At 41.4% G+C, this 13,235-nt stretch overlaps 1 protein-coding gene across 6 annotated transcripts in view; it reads right to left on the minus strand.

Annotated features, from left to right (window-relative positions):
• The window catches only part of LOC140714723 (inward rectifier potassium channel 16-like), a 181,937-nt gene that overhangs the window by 34,929 nt on the left and 133,773 nt on the right, over window positions 1-13,235 (minus strand). The window contains exon 1 of one of the 6 annotated variants that reach the window (XM_073026231.1): window positions 13,095-13,173. The exons of the other annotated variants lie outside the window; for them this stretch is intronic. The gene's annotated coding sequence lies outside the window, so the exon portion shown is untranslated. Of the gene's footprint in view, window positions 1-13,094; window positions 13,174-13,235 lie in introns of those variants that run through there. 6 annotated transcript variants of the gene reach the window in all.

Genomic DNA, 13,235 nt, shown 5'->3' on the forward strand with positions numbered 1-13,235 from the left:
AGGCCAATGTGCCAAAAGCTTTCTTTACGACCCTGTCTACCTGTGACACAACTTTCAATGAATTATGGACCTGAATTCCCAGATCCATTTGTTCTATCACACTCCTTAGTCCCCTACCGCTCACTGTGTAAGACCTATTCTGGTGGGTACTACCGAAGTGCTACACTTCGTAACTGTCTGCGTCAAATTCCATCTTCTATTTCTCAGCCCATTTTCCCAGCTGGTCCAGATCCTTCTGCAAGCTCTGATAGTCTTTCCCGCTGTCCACTACACCCCAGTCTCCGTATCATCTGCAAATTTGCTGACCTAGTTAACCATGTTATCATCCAGACCACTGATATAGATGACAAACAACAAAGGACCCAGCACTAATCACTGCAATGCTCCACAAGCCTTTAGTCAGAGAGGCAACCATCTACTCCCACATTGTCTTATCATTGACTTTTGGGGTGAAATTTGTTGTTTTGCACAGTAGTACATGCAATTACTATAAATTACAACAATAAATAAATACAGCTAGAAAAAAATGAATAACGAGGTAGAGCACACAAAATACTGGAGTAATTCAACAAGTCAGGCAGCATCTGTGGAAGTGAATAAGTAGTCAACCTTTCAGGTTGAGATTTTCATCAGGATTCAGCCCAAAACGTCAACTATGTATTTCCCTCCATAGATGCTGCCTGACCTGCTGAGTTCCACCAGCATTTTGTATGTGTTGCTCAAGATTTCCAGCATCTGCAGAATCTCTTGAGTTTATAATGAGGTAGTGTTCATCTGTTCTTGAAACATTCAGAAAACTGACGATGAGAGGGGACAAAGGGGACAAAGCTGTTTCTTAATCATTACTGGGGGTCTTCAGGATTCTGTATCTCTTCCTCCATGGTAGTAACTAGAAAATGACGTCTCGCACAGTGAAGACCATCAGTGAAGGATGAACATTTTTGAGACATTCATGAAGATGTCCTTGATGGTGGGGCATTTCAGAGGGGGAAAGAAACTTAATAAGCAAATTCCCACAAATAATAATGAACCTGATTCTGATTCTGTTTTAACTCTGGGTCCCAACATTATTTTGATGCTTTTGTCCTTAGCCCCCTGCACTGTTCTGATAAAATTCACTGTGAGCACAGGGAAGAGAAGTTCATCTTATAATGAGGTGCATACTCAAAGTTCAAAATTTAAGATAGTCAGAACTCTCACCACTTTCATTTAGCTTTTACTTCCGGTAATTTCAGATTACAATGCAGATTCAGAAATAAAAAAAAGAAACCGCAAATGTTGGCATGTAGAAATAAATCAGAAACTGGGGGAAATGCTCAGCAGGTCAGGCAGCGTCTGTGAGAACAGAAACAGAGTTAATGCTTAGGCTCAAAGATCTTTTTCCAGAACTGAGCAGAAGACAAAAAGAGAAAGCCTATATCGAAACATCAAACCATACAGTGAAATGCATTGTTTATGTCAATGACCAACATAGCCCGAAGATGATGGGGGCAGCCTACGTGTGCCGCTGTGCTTCCGACGCCAGCATAGTATGCCCACAGCTTACTAACCCAAACCGGTGCATCTTTTGGACAGTGGGAGGAAACCAGAGCATCTGGAGGAAACCCACACAGTCATGGGGAGACCGCTCAAGCTCTTTACAGACAGCGGCAGGAATTGATCCCCAGTTTTCCAGCTGCTGGCCTGTAAACCATTACACTAATCACTACACTACCATGTCACCCTTGGTTTAAAGTTTAAGCTACAAAAATTAGCTTTAAGTTGCAGAGAAGGTGAGAGAAGAGAAAGATAAGAGAAGTAGAATATTAGACAAAGACCCCCCCCCCTCCTCAGACAATGAGCTTTCCAAATTACACGTTCACTAAGTTCATCTTTTCTTCCCTGGTTTGTTCTATAACCATGCCTATGTTACCTTGCACTGCATTCCTTGGGAACCATTTTCTAAAACTACTGAAATGATTTGCAATGAAGTGAGATGACACAAAATCATGTCTACAAACTTCCATACAATGAGCCGTTGATGTCAGTCGCGCCAATGATGGCGGCAGCCAACTGGTAACTTTTCCCCGCAAGCAGGGAACCTAAGCCTAATAGTTTGATTGGATAGTCATTCTTAAGTGCGGCCCACACATAGACTGTTTTTGGAATGGCAATAATCCAGCCTCCTTCTGGGCACACCCAGAATACAGGCTTCAGATAATGGATGGATGACCACCAGGAGAAGTTAGTGAAGTAAGCAGTTAGTGCAGGTTTCCCCTTTGGCTATTCCCGTCAGCAACAAGAATGCCCCTTTGGATACTGCTGGGGGAAAATGACATATCAAAGTGGATAACTTCCCTCAACTTCTCTTGCCCCATCACTGAAATGTTTCCACAACCTATGGACTCACTTTCAAGTACTCTTCATCTCATGTTCTTGATTTCTATTGCTTATTTATTTATTATTTATTTCTTTTGGTATTTGCAAAGTTTGTAATCTTTTACACACTGGTTGAACACCTTGTTATTGTGGTCTTTCGTTAATTCTATTATGGTGATCATTCTATAGTGGATTTATTGAGTATTGTCATCATCATTATGTGCTATGCCGTATGATGTAAACAAACACATTCTCATGACCATGTTTGTTCTTGGCAAATTTCTCTACAGAATTGGTTTGTCATTGCCTTCTTCCTGGCAGTGTCTTTACAAGACAGGAGACCCCATCCATTATCAATACACTTCAGAGATTGTCTGCTTGGCGTTAGTGGTTGCATAACTAGGACTTGTGATGTGCTCCAGCTGCTCATACGACCATCCACCACCTGCTCCCAAGGCTTCACGTGACTCCGATCTGGGGGCTAAGCTAGTGCTACAGTTTGCCCAAGGGTGGCCTGCAGACTAGCGAAGGAAAGGAGAGCCTTACACCTCCTTTGGTGGAGACACACATATCTCTACCCTTTTGTACAGTACATGTTGACATATATGTACTTTGAAAGCAAATTTATTTTGAACTCCTGAAGCTGAGGTAGCAAATTAGTTTTACCTCTCTTTTCGTATACATCACGGGTAAAGGCCTCCTAGCCATTGTGCACACCTACATGAAATGATGCCGTAGAAAAGCAGCATCCATCATTAAAGATACTCACCAGCCAGGCCTTCCTCTTTTCTTGCTGCTGCCATCAGGTAAAAGGTACAAGAGCCTCAGGACTTGCACCACCAGGTTCAAGGATAGTTATTACTTGTCAACCATCAGGCTCTTAAAAAAAATGGGGATAACTACGGTATACTCATTGTGTTTCAGGTGTTCCCACAACCAATGGTCTCAATTTAAGAACTCTTTACCTTATTATTTCATGCTCTCGTTATTTGCTTATATTGCATTTGCACAGTTTGTTGTTCATTGATCCTAAAGATCAAGTTTCCCCTGTTCTAAAGATTTGCTAAATAGGCCCACAGGAAAAAGAGCGTCAGGGCTGTTTGTGGCGGCATGCATGTACTCTGACAATAAATTTTACTTCAAACTTTAATTTTGCTTTGTGCTACACTTCTAGGAAATGGACTGATTATGAGGTTAAGCAAATTTTGCGTCACTTCTGTTACATAGTGGAACAAACAATTTCCAGTTATCTATTGAAAAGTCTCATTATTCTTTAGATACAATTGTTCTATAATTAAGCTTACATTGTTGGTGTCTGTATCAAGTATACTGTATTTACAGAAGAACTATGAGAACATTGTCTTGTTCCCCAAAAATGACAAACCACAATGTGGTGGGCTGTCAGCCAAAAAAAAATCCATATTTTCCGAGTACTGCTGATCTTACAGAGGTGCTGGGATGCAGCAAGGTTTATTTCCGCCCAGGAAAAGTGCAATTGGAATTACTTATGTTTTTCATTTTAAAAAATACCATCAAGACTGAAGTAATTTCCAGTCACCACTAGTTTGGATGATCAAGTGAAGCTGTGGCAGCTTAAATGGGACGACAGTGGCGCAGGACACAATGTGTTGCAGCTTCAACTTTCTTCATACAATCCGGTTCATCAGAAAAAATATACCAACAGGTTAGAGTCATAGAGAAGTACAGCACAGAAATAGGCCCTTTGGCCTATCTAGTCCATGCCGAAACCATTTAAACTGCCAATTCCCATTGACCTGCACCGAAACCATAGCCCTCCATATCCCTGCCATCCGCGTACCTAACCAAACTTCTCTTAAACGTTGAAATCGAGCTTGCATGCACCACTTGTGCTGGCAGCTCATTCCACACTCTTACGAGCTTCTGAGTTTCCCCTCAAACTTTTCATCCTTCGCCCATGACCTCTAGTCGTAGTCCCATCCAACCTCAGTGGAAAAAGCCTGCTTGCATTTACCCTATCTCTACCCCTCATAATTTTGTATACCTTTATCAGATTGAATCTATCAAGATTCACTCTCTTTTTCAGCACCTCCTCAATACAGCAAAAACAGTCGCTGTACATTTTAATATCTGCTGAGGTCTGCTCCTCTCAGCTCTTCATTTTACCAAAAGGCTAACAGTTCCAGAAGCTTCTTCCACACACACACACTCCACAAGTGTGTGGAAGTTTCTATTTTATCGTACATCACACTGTTGCTGAATATTTCCTGCCTGCATTGACTTCTTCCTCTTGAAAACCAAGTTGCTCTTAACGAACCCTTCACTCCTGATGAAGGGTTTCGGCCCGAAATGTCGTCACTACCTCCTCCCATAGATGCTGTCTGGCCTGCTGAGTTCTGCCAGCACTTTGTGTGTTTATTTGCTCTTAATGAAGTGTGTTCTTTCTCTCTCTCCCTCCCTCTTTCTCTCTCATTAAGACAATTAATGCAGGAAGTATTTGCACAACACAATGTATCAGGACATGTCACTTTGCACAATTACGGCAATACTGATGGTTACTAAAAAAATAAAAGCACTTACTTCAGTGAGTACTTTGAGAACAAGAAAGGCAGGTCATCTGCCAGGGACAGATAACGTTCCTTATACAGACTTTTGCAACTCTCAGAGTGAAGAAGTTGCCCTTCATGTTCCCCGCAAACTTTTCACCTTTCGTCCTTAACCCATGACCTCTGGTTGCAGACCTACCCAACCTCAGTACAAGGTGGACCCCACTCTGATCTTCTGCTGCTTTAGCCCACCTGCTTCAAGGTTTGTACGTTCAGAGACACTCCTCTGCACACCACTGTTGTAACACATTTTTTTTTGATTTACTGTCACCTTCCTGTCAGCTTGAATCAGTCTGACCTCAATCAGTAACAAGGCATTTTCAGCCACAGAATACCACTTTTTATTTTTTCTCACCATTCTCTGCAAACTCTAGAGAGGGCTGTGCATGGAAATTCTAGGAAATTACCAGCTTCTGAGATACACAAACCACACTGACTTGCACCAACAATCATTCCAATGGTCCAAGTCACTTAGATCACAAGACTTCCCCATTCTGATGTTGACCATGTCTGCATGTTTTTATGCATTGGCTTGCTGCCACATGATTGACTGATTAGATAGTTGCATTAACGAGCAGATGCTGTAAACAGCAGCACCTATTAAAGTGCCCATTGAGTGCTGATCTATAGCTGATTATTGTGTACTTGTTCAAATCTTGCCTGCTCAATGACTTAATTTTGCTACAGCGGCCAACTAATTCAGCTCAATTTCTTTAATATGTCAGCCTCACCACCACCTAAAACACTGCATATATTATAATAAGTGTGCAACTTCCATTAGTGTTGGTGCATTTGCACTGCAGACATACATTATTTTAGCTGCTGACAAAATATGCAGCTATTAGTTCAAGTTTAAGTTTATTTGTCATCTGACTGTACATATATACGACCAAATGAAGCAATTTTCCTCTGGACGTGGTGCACCCACAAAACGCATATCACATACTGCATATAAAACAAAATATTATCACATTATTTTAAAGTGATACGTTAAAGTAACATTTCTTCCTAATGTTTCTAGCTAATGTACGCATAAGCCTTTTCAGAAAAATTACTTGTAAACACACGGTGTTGAATCGCTCATAAGAAAAAGGAAGTTTATAGAAACTTTTCATTGTGCTAATTTAGTAGAGGCTACCGAGCCTCTGTCTCACCATCTGGGGAGACTTGCAGGAGTTTCTGCTTTTGGCATTTCAGGGTAAGAGCTCATAATGAATGGTGTTTTGCTGTTACTGATTCATTTTCTTGCGGGCATACTCAATAATGTACATTCTAGTCACCCACCTTCAAGAAAGATATCAATAAGATTGAAAGAGCACAGAGAAAATTTACAAGGATGTCGCTGGGACTTGAGGATCTGATTTATAGGGAAAGGTTGAAGAGGTTATGACTTTTATTCCTGGAATACAGAGAAATGAGGGGAGATTTGATATAAGATATACAAAATTATGAAGGCTATAGTTAGGGTAAATGTGGGTGGGTTTTTTCCACTGAGGTTGGCTGAGACTAGAGCCATAGATCATCGGTAAGGGTAAAAGATGAAATATTTAGGGGAACCTGAGCAGGAACTTCTTCATTCAGAGGGTGGTGCGAGTGTGGAACAAGCAGCTAGCAGAAGTAGGTTCGATTATAACATTTAAGAGAAGTTTGCATAAGTACGCGGATGTGAGGGGCAGGAGGGGCTATGGTCCAGGTGGGAGTTGATAGGACAAGGTAGAATACAGCTTGGCATGGACTGGATGAGTCATAAGGCCTATTATTTTCCTGTAGTACTCTGTGACTGTTCCCTAGAGAGGTGGTTTACCATATAAAATCATAGAGAAGTACAGCACAGAAACAGGCCTTTTGGCCCATCTAGTTCATGCTGAAACCAATTAAAATGCCTACTTTCAACTACCTGCACTGGGACCATAGCCCTCCATATCCCTATTATCCAGGTTGCTACCCAAACTTCTCTTAAAAGTTGCAATCGAGCTCACATGGCAGCTCATTCCACACTCTCATGACATGAGGAGACGGTGTAGCATTGTATTCTTTAGTTCAGAAGAATATCCGGCAACCTCAATGAAAAATTTTCTTTTTGATTAAATGCATTGAGGATGTTTCCTGTGGCTGAGTAATCTGGAACCAGGGTCACAGTCTCAGTGAATACGTACAAATCAGAGACTCGTGGATTTCTGGATTTTAAAGGATCAGGGATATTGGGATAATGCAGTAAAATTACACTGAGGAAGATCAGCCATAACTTTGATGGATCGACAAACAGGTTCAAAGGGTTAAATGACCTAATTCATTACACCTCGCATATGGGGACAGACCATCACGGAGCATCCTCGGGGCCTCCATAGTGAAACCGGGGGCTGGAGCACAGATGGGGTCAAAAGCTGGAGGGCAGTTTGAAAATGAGTGAAGATCACTGCACTAGGTTTCTACATAGTGGAAGTAACACTAAACATAACAAGACTGCCAAAGACAGGGAGGGTGTAAGGGGTGTGAGCAGGGGTTCTCTGGGAACGTAGCCGAACCTCAGAGAGCTGGGTGAGGGGGGAAGGAGTGGGTAATACGAAGGGGTTCAGGGATAACAAGGCCTATGAATGTGAGGGGCCAAGAGAGAAACTGAATATGCGCCAATGCCAACAACTAGCAACTGATGTGTTAATTTAGTAGTTAACGAGACTCTCACCAATGCCCTTGAATGGAAAATGCTACAAAAATTTGTGGATACAGCGCTATTCATCATGGGTAAAGCCCTCCCCCACCACTGAGCACATCTACATGAAGCATTGTTGAAGGAAAACACATCTATCATCAGGGACCCCCACTGCCTAGTTCATGCACTCTTCTCATTGCTGGCATCAGGGAGAAGGTACAGGACCCTCAGGACTCACACCAGGAGGTTCAGGAACAGTCATTACCCTTCAACCATCAGGCTCTTGAACCAAAACTCAACTTTACTTGCCCCATCACTGAATTGTTCCCACAATCTATGGACTCACTTTCAAGGGCTCTTCATCATATGTTCTCAATATTTACTGCTTTTTCATTATTATTATTATTATTTATTTCTTTTGTATTTGCACAGTTTATTGTCTTTTGCACATTGGTTGAACATCTAAGATAATGCCATCTTTCGTTGATTTTAGTATGGTTATTATTCTATTATGGATTTATTGAGTATGCCCACAAGAAAATAAATTCCAGGGTGTATATGGTAACATATACACTATGGTGAAGGTAATAAGAAGCTTAGCAAGACTTTGCCAATAATAATCAGGAGATCCTCCCCTTATGTAATATTATAACTGTGTATCACTAATATGGTAGTACCTGGTCCAAGGTTATCCTTGTTTGTATTAGCATCTACCAATGGTGCATGTTGACCTAGATCAATACAACAAAAGAACTTAAGAGTTGGGTACAGGTATGATTGAACAGACCCTTGAGCCTATTTCGCTATTCCATAGACCATGAACAATCTAGATTTTTGTCCACTTTACCTGCATGTTTTAAAATCCATCATCTCACTCCTGAATGTATCCATTCAAGACTTGCAATAACATTTCAAAGATTTACAGTTCTCATTATCTCATTCAGAATCAGCATCAAGTTTAATATCACCAGCATATGTTATGAAATTTGTTGTTACCCATAATAATAAAAAACTGTAAATTAAATTATGTTAAGTATATATATTTTAAAAGTTGAATCAAATAGACAGTGCAAAAAGAAAAAAAGTAGTGAGGTAGTGTTCATGGATTCAATGTCCATTCAGAAATCTGATGGCAGAGGGGAAGAAGCTGTTCTTGAACCATTGAGTGTGTGCCTTCAGGCTCTGGTACCTCCTCTCTGATGGTGACAATGAGAAGAGGGCATGTCCAGGGTGATGGGCGTCCTTAATGATGGAAGCCACCTTTTTTGAGACATTGCTCCTTCAAGATGCCCTGGATGCTGGGGAGGCTAGTGCCCACGATGGAGCTGATGGAGTTCACAAATTTTGATCTTCTGTAGTGCCCCCCCCCCCACCCCATACCAGACAGTGATTCAGCTAATTAGAATGCTCTCCACAGTACGTCTGTAGAAATTTGCAAGTGTCTTTGGTGACATACCAAATCTCCTCACGCTCCTAATGAAATATAGCTTCTGCCGTGCCTTCTTTGTAACCACATCAATACTCTGGGCCCAGGATAGATCCACAGAAATGTTGACACCAAAGAACTAGAAATTGTTCACCCTTTCCACTGCTGCAGCATGATTGGCTGATTAGATATTTAAGATAATAAGCAGGTGTACAGGTGTATCTAATAAAATACCTACTGAGGGTTTTACCTACCCTCATCTGTCAATGTCTCACTTACTGGAATGTGTGGCTTTCACCCTCTTTTGTGAGGCCTTGTACAGCAGTAGGGTCTTGCACTGCAATGCTGGCATGCGAGAGGACCAGTGTAAATCTCATCCAATAAAGGTCACAGCCAACAAGTCTGTTCCTCTAAGTTTTGCTGACAGCTAAAGCTGTTGTGGAACATTCAGAAACTCAGAATGATCGAAGATTAATTAAGCAAGAAAGTCATTTAAAACTTGTTTTAAGTTTGGAGAGATAGATCACTTAAAACATCTTAAAATAATTGAAAAAATCAAGGTGATGAACTTGTTAATGCATCTGGCTCGGCGTGGAGTTTGCTGATGTTTCCCAGCAAGTTCTAATAAAATATATCCCAGAGAAAGTCTGCAGAGTGACTGCAGTTTGCTGACTAATTCTGCAAAGGCCAAAAATCTCAACGTAAACTTGGATGAGGAGCACCTCCAAGAGATGAAGAGCTGATGGAGAAGTTACACAGCGGAAGGCCAGTTTCCGTGAGTGTTTGTCGAACACACTATTTGTTTCAAACAGGCAATTAGCCTTTGGTAATAATAAAGCAATGCTTCATCAGCTTATTTGATCACCATCATTATTATTATGTATCTTGTAATATGACATGACAAAAATGGTCTAATGACCACAATTGTTCTTGGCAAATTTTTCCTCAGAAGTGTTTTGCCATTGCATTCTCTGGGCACCGTCTTTACAAGACGGGTGACCCCAGTCATTATCAATCCTTTACAGAGATTGTCTGGCATCAGTGGTCGCATAACCAGGACGTGATATTCACCAGCTGCTCATACAACCATCCACTACCTGTTCCTATGGCTTCATATGACCCTAATCAGGGAGGGCTAAGCGGGTGCTACACTTTGCCCAAGAGTGACTGCAGGCTAGAGGAGGGAAGGAGCGCCTTACACCTCCTTTGGCAGAGAGGTATCTCCACCCTGCCACCCATATTTGGTAAATCGGTTCACTATTCTCACATCCTCATCGATCATTTCATTGCACCAGGTATATCGTGGCAGTAACAGAGTGCAGAATAAAATGTCGCAGTTACAGAGTAAGTGCAGTACAGGCAGACAATAAGGTGCAAGGCCAACGGCAAAGTAGACTGTGCGGCCAAGGGTCCCTGTTAACATTGAAGACATCTACTCAGCAATGTTATAATAGTGGGCCAGAAGCTGTCCTTATGGATTGATGGGACATGCTTTCCGGCTTTAGTGCTTTCCGCCCGATGGGAGAGCGGATGGGAGAATCTTTGATAAAGTTGTCTAGTTTGCCAAGGCAGTGAGAAGTGCAGACAGATTAGTTTGACTTATTTCTGTCAAAAAGATCCTTTCTTACCTGAACAGTGGAAGAATGGCAGATGGTGCAAAGTATATTTGTAAATTACATAATCTGGCTTTGATATGCGCTTATTTCACGTCAGGTGCTAAGCAATTCTGGCAAACACACTGCCTGGTTTGAGACCTTGGTTCTTCTTAACCAACCAGGCCATGCTGTCTTCTCACTACCATCACTGAGCAGGAAGTACAGGAGCCTTAGATCCCACACCAGTAGGTTCAGGAACAGTTATTACCCTACAACCGTCAGGCTCCTGAACCAGCGTGGATAACTTCATTCACTTCAACTCTGAACTGATTTTACAACCCCACAGACAAGAGAAAATCAGCAGATGCTGGAATTCCAAGCAACACGCTCAAAATGCTGGAGGAACTCAGCAGACCAGTCAGCGTCTTTGGGAAAGTCGACATTTCGGGCCAAGACCTTTCAGTAGGCCTCAGCCCGAAAAGTTGATTACATTCTTTTCCACAGATGCTGCCTGACCTGCTGAGTTCCTCCAGTATTTTGTGTGCATTACAAGCCCACAGACACACTTTCAAGGACTCTTTACAACTCATATTCTCAGTATTGTTTTTTATTTGCACAATTTGTCTTCTTTTGCACATTATTTGTCTGTCTATGTTTCTGTATAGAGTTCTGTAAACTCCATTGTATTTCTTCCTTTTTCCTATAAATGCCTGCAAAAAATTAATCTCCAAGTAGTATATGGTCATTCAAATTCAAATATTCAAAGATTCAAACTTCATTTATGATCAAAGAATGTATAATTTATACACCTTGAGATTTGTCTGCTTACAGGCAGCCACAAAACAAGAAACCCACCATGTCCAAACTGATTCTCTTTTTGACCATCGCTGCAAATCAAGCTTCTTCATTATTCAAGTGCCTATTCTAAATGCCTCTTCAATACAGTGATGGTATCCGATTCCCTCACTTCCTCTGCCAGCACGTTCCAGTACCAACCATTCTCTGTATGAAAGCTCTCATCTCAAATCCCTTTCATAATTTCTTCCTCTCACATTAAACCTATGTCCACTTCTTTTTGACACCTCTACCACAGATTAGAATTATTCTGGCTATCTACCTTAACCGTGTCTCTCATACCTTTATCAGATCACTCCTCACACCAGGATAAGAACAAGCCCAGCCAATCCAAACTCTCCTTGTAACTGAAACACTCCAACCCATGCAGCGTTCTGGTAATCTCCTCCACACCCACTCTAGCACAATTACTACTATATCTGTCTACCCTACACTAATCCCATTAACCTACATTGAGTTAGTAGCCTTCTATGCTATGGAAATTCAAATACTTATCTAGATATTTATTAAGTGACATGAGAATAAATGTACTGTTAGTTAGTCAGTTAAGCCCATGGCCCCTATTGGAGCATAGGCCACTGACAGTAGCTCACTAGCGTTCTCTGTCCAAGGTCTGTATTTCAAGATGTCCCCAGATAAAGCCCATCTTCTTGGTGACAGCACCGCCTGGTGTTTTTTGGCCGGCCTCTCTTCTGCTTTCCCTGGGGATTACATGGCCTTCACATTTCATGTTCCAGTCATGGTAGTCATGGATGGTAGAAGATTGATTGACCCTGTGGCTTCCACATTCTTATTTCATCATTCCTGGGTCAAGCCATTCCTGATCCTAAATAATGACCTCTACACAAAGCACAAACATTTTGGTCCTAAAAAACATTTTAGAGCATCTGCACAGACAGAAGTCCCTCATACTTGTCACTGCTGTCTTTCAAAGGCATTGTCTAGTGCCAGCAGAGGCTCGGTGAAGTTAACCCGCCAACAAACACTAAATGCTAGAGAAGCTCAGCATCTCTGGAGAGGAATAAACAGTCGATGATTTGAGCCAAGGCACTTCATCGGGACTGGAAAGGAAGGGGGAAGAAGCCAGAATAAGGAGGGTGAAGGGGAAGGAGTACAAATTGACAGCTGATTAGTGAAGCTGGGAGAGATCTCACTGACTGGGAGACAGGACTCCTTCCCTGTGTACAATAGTCTGAAAGATGTTGATGATACAAAGAATGCCAAAAGAATGTAGTCTTTCTCTTTCACCACATTTACCATACACTGTAAAGAAAATCTGTAGAATGCTATGGTAAACTTTGGGCTTAACACTGCCACTGAGTTACATAAAATTTGTGTCCATTCACATGCATGAATGCATTGTTATACTGTATGATGCAAATCATATAAAACAGGCAGTCTGCCCACACTTTCTTCAATGCTTTCTCACAATCAGAATCCGTTTTATTATCACTAACATATGCTATGAAATTTGATAATAAGTTTCTCCTATCACCAAAACAGTCCTCGCTCCCACCAAGAGATTTGAAGTTATGAAAATATTGTTTTGCATTATTGATTAGATTATTACAATGATGGATGCTGCTGCATTCAATCAAACATTTAATTTTTTAACATTATTATACCTTGGAGTAGATGGGATCAATATGCCAGGCTTTTTGTTGGTATAATCCCATCAATTGTCAATTCTCCATTAATTTGTCACAGACTTCTAGGAGAATTGGCACTATGTGAAACCTCCAGACAAGTATTTCTAAACTGAGACA

This window comes from Hemitrygon akajei, chromosome 22 (genome assembly GCF_048418815.1).
Source record: "Hemitrygon akajei chromosome 22, sHemAka1.3, whole genome shotgun sequence".
Lineage (NCBI taxonomy): Eukaryota > Metazoa > Chordata > Chondrichthyes > Myliobatiformes > Dasyatidae > Hemitrygon > Hemitrygon akajei.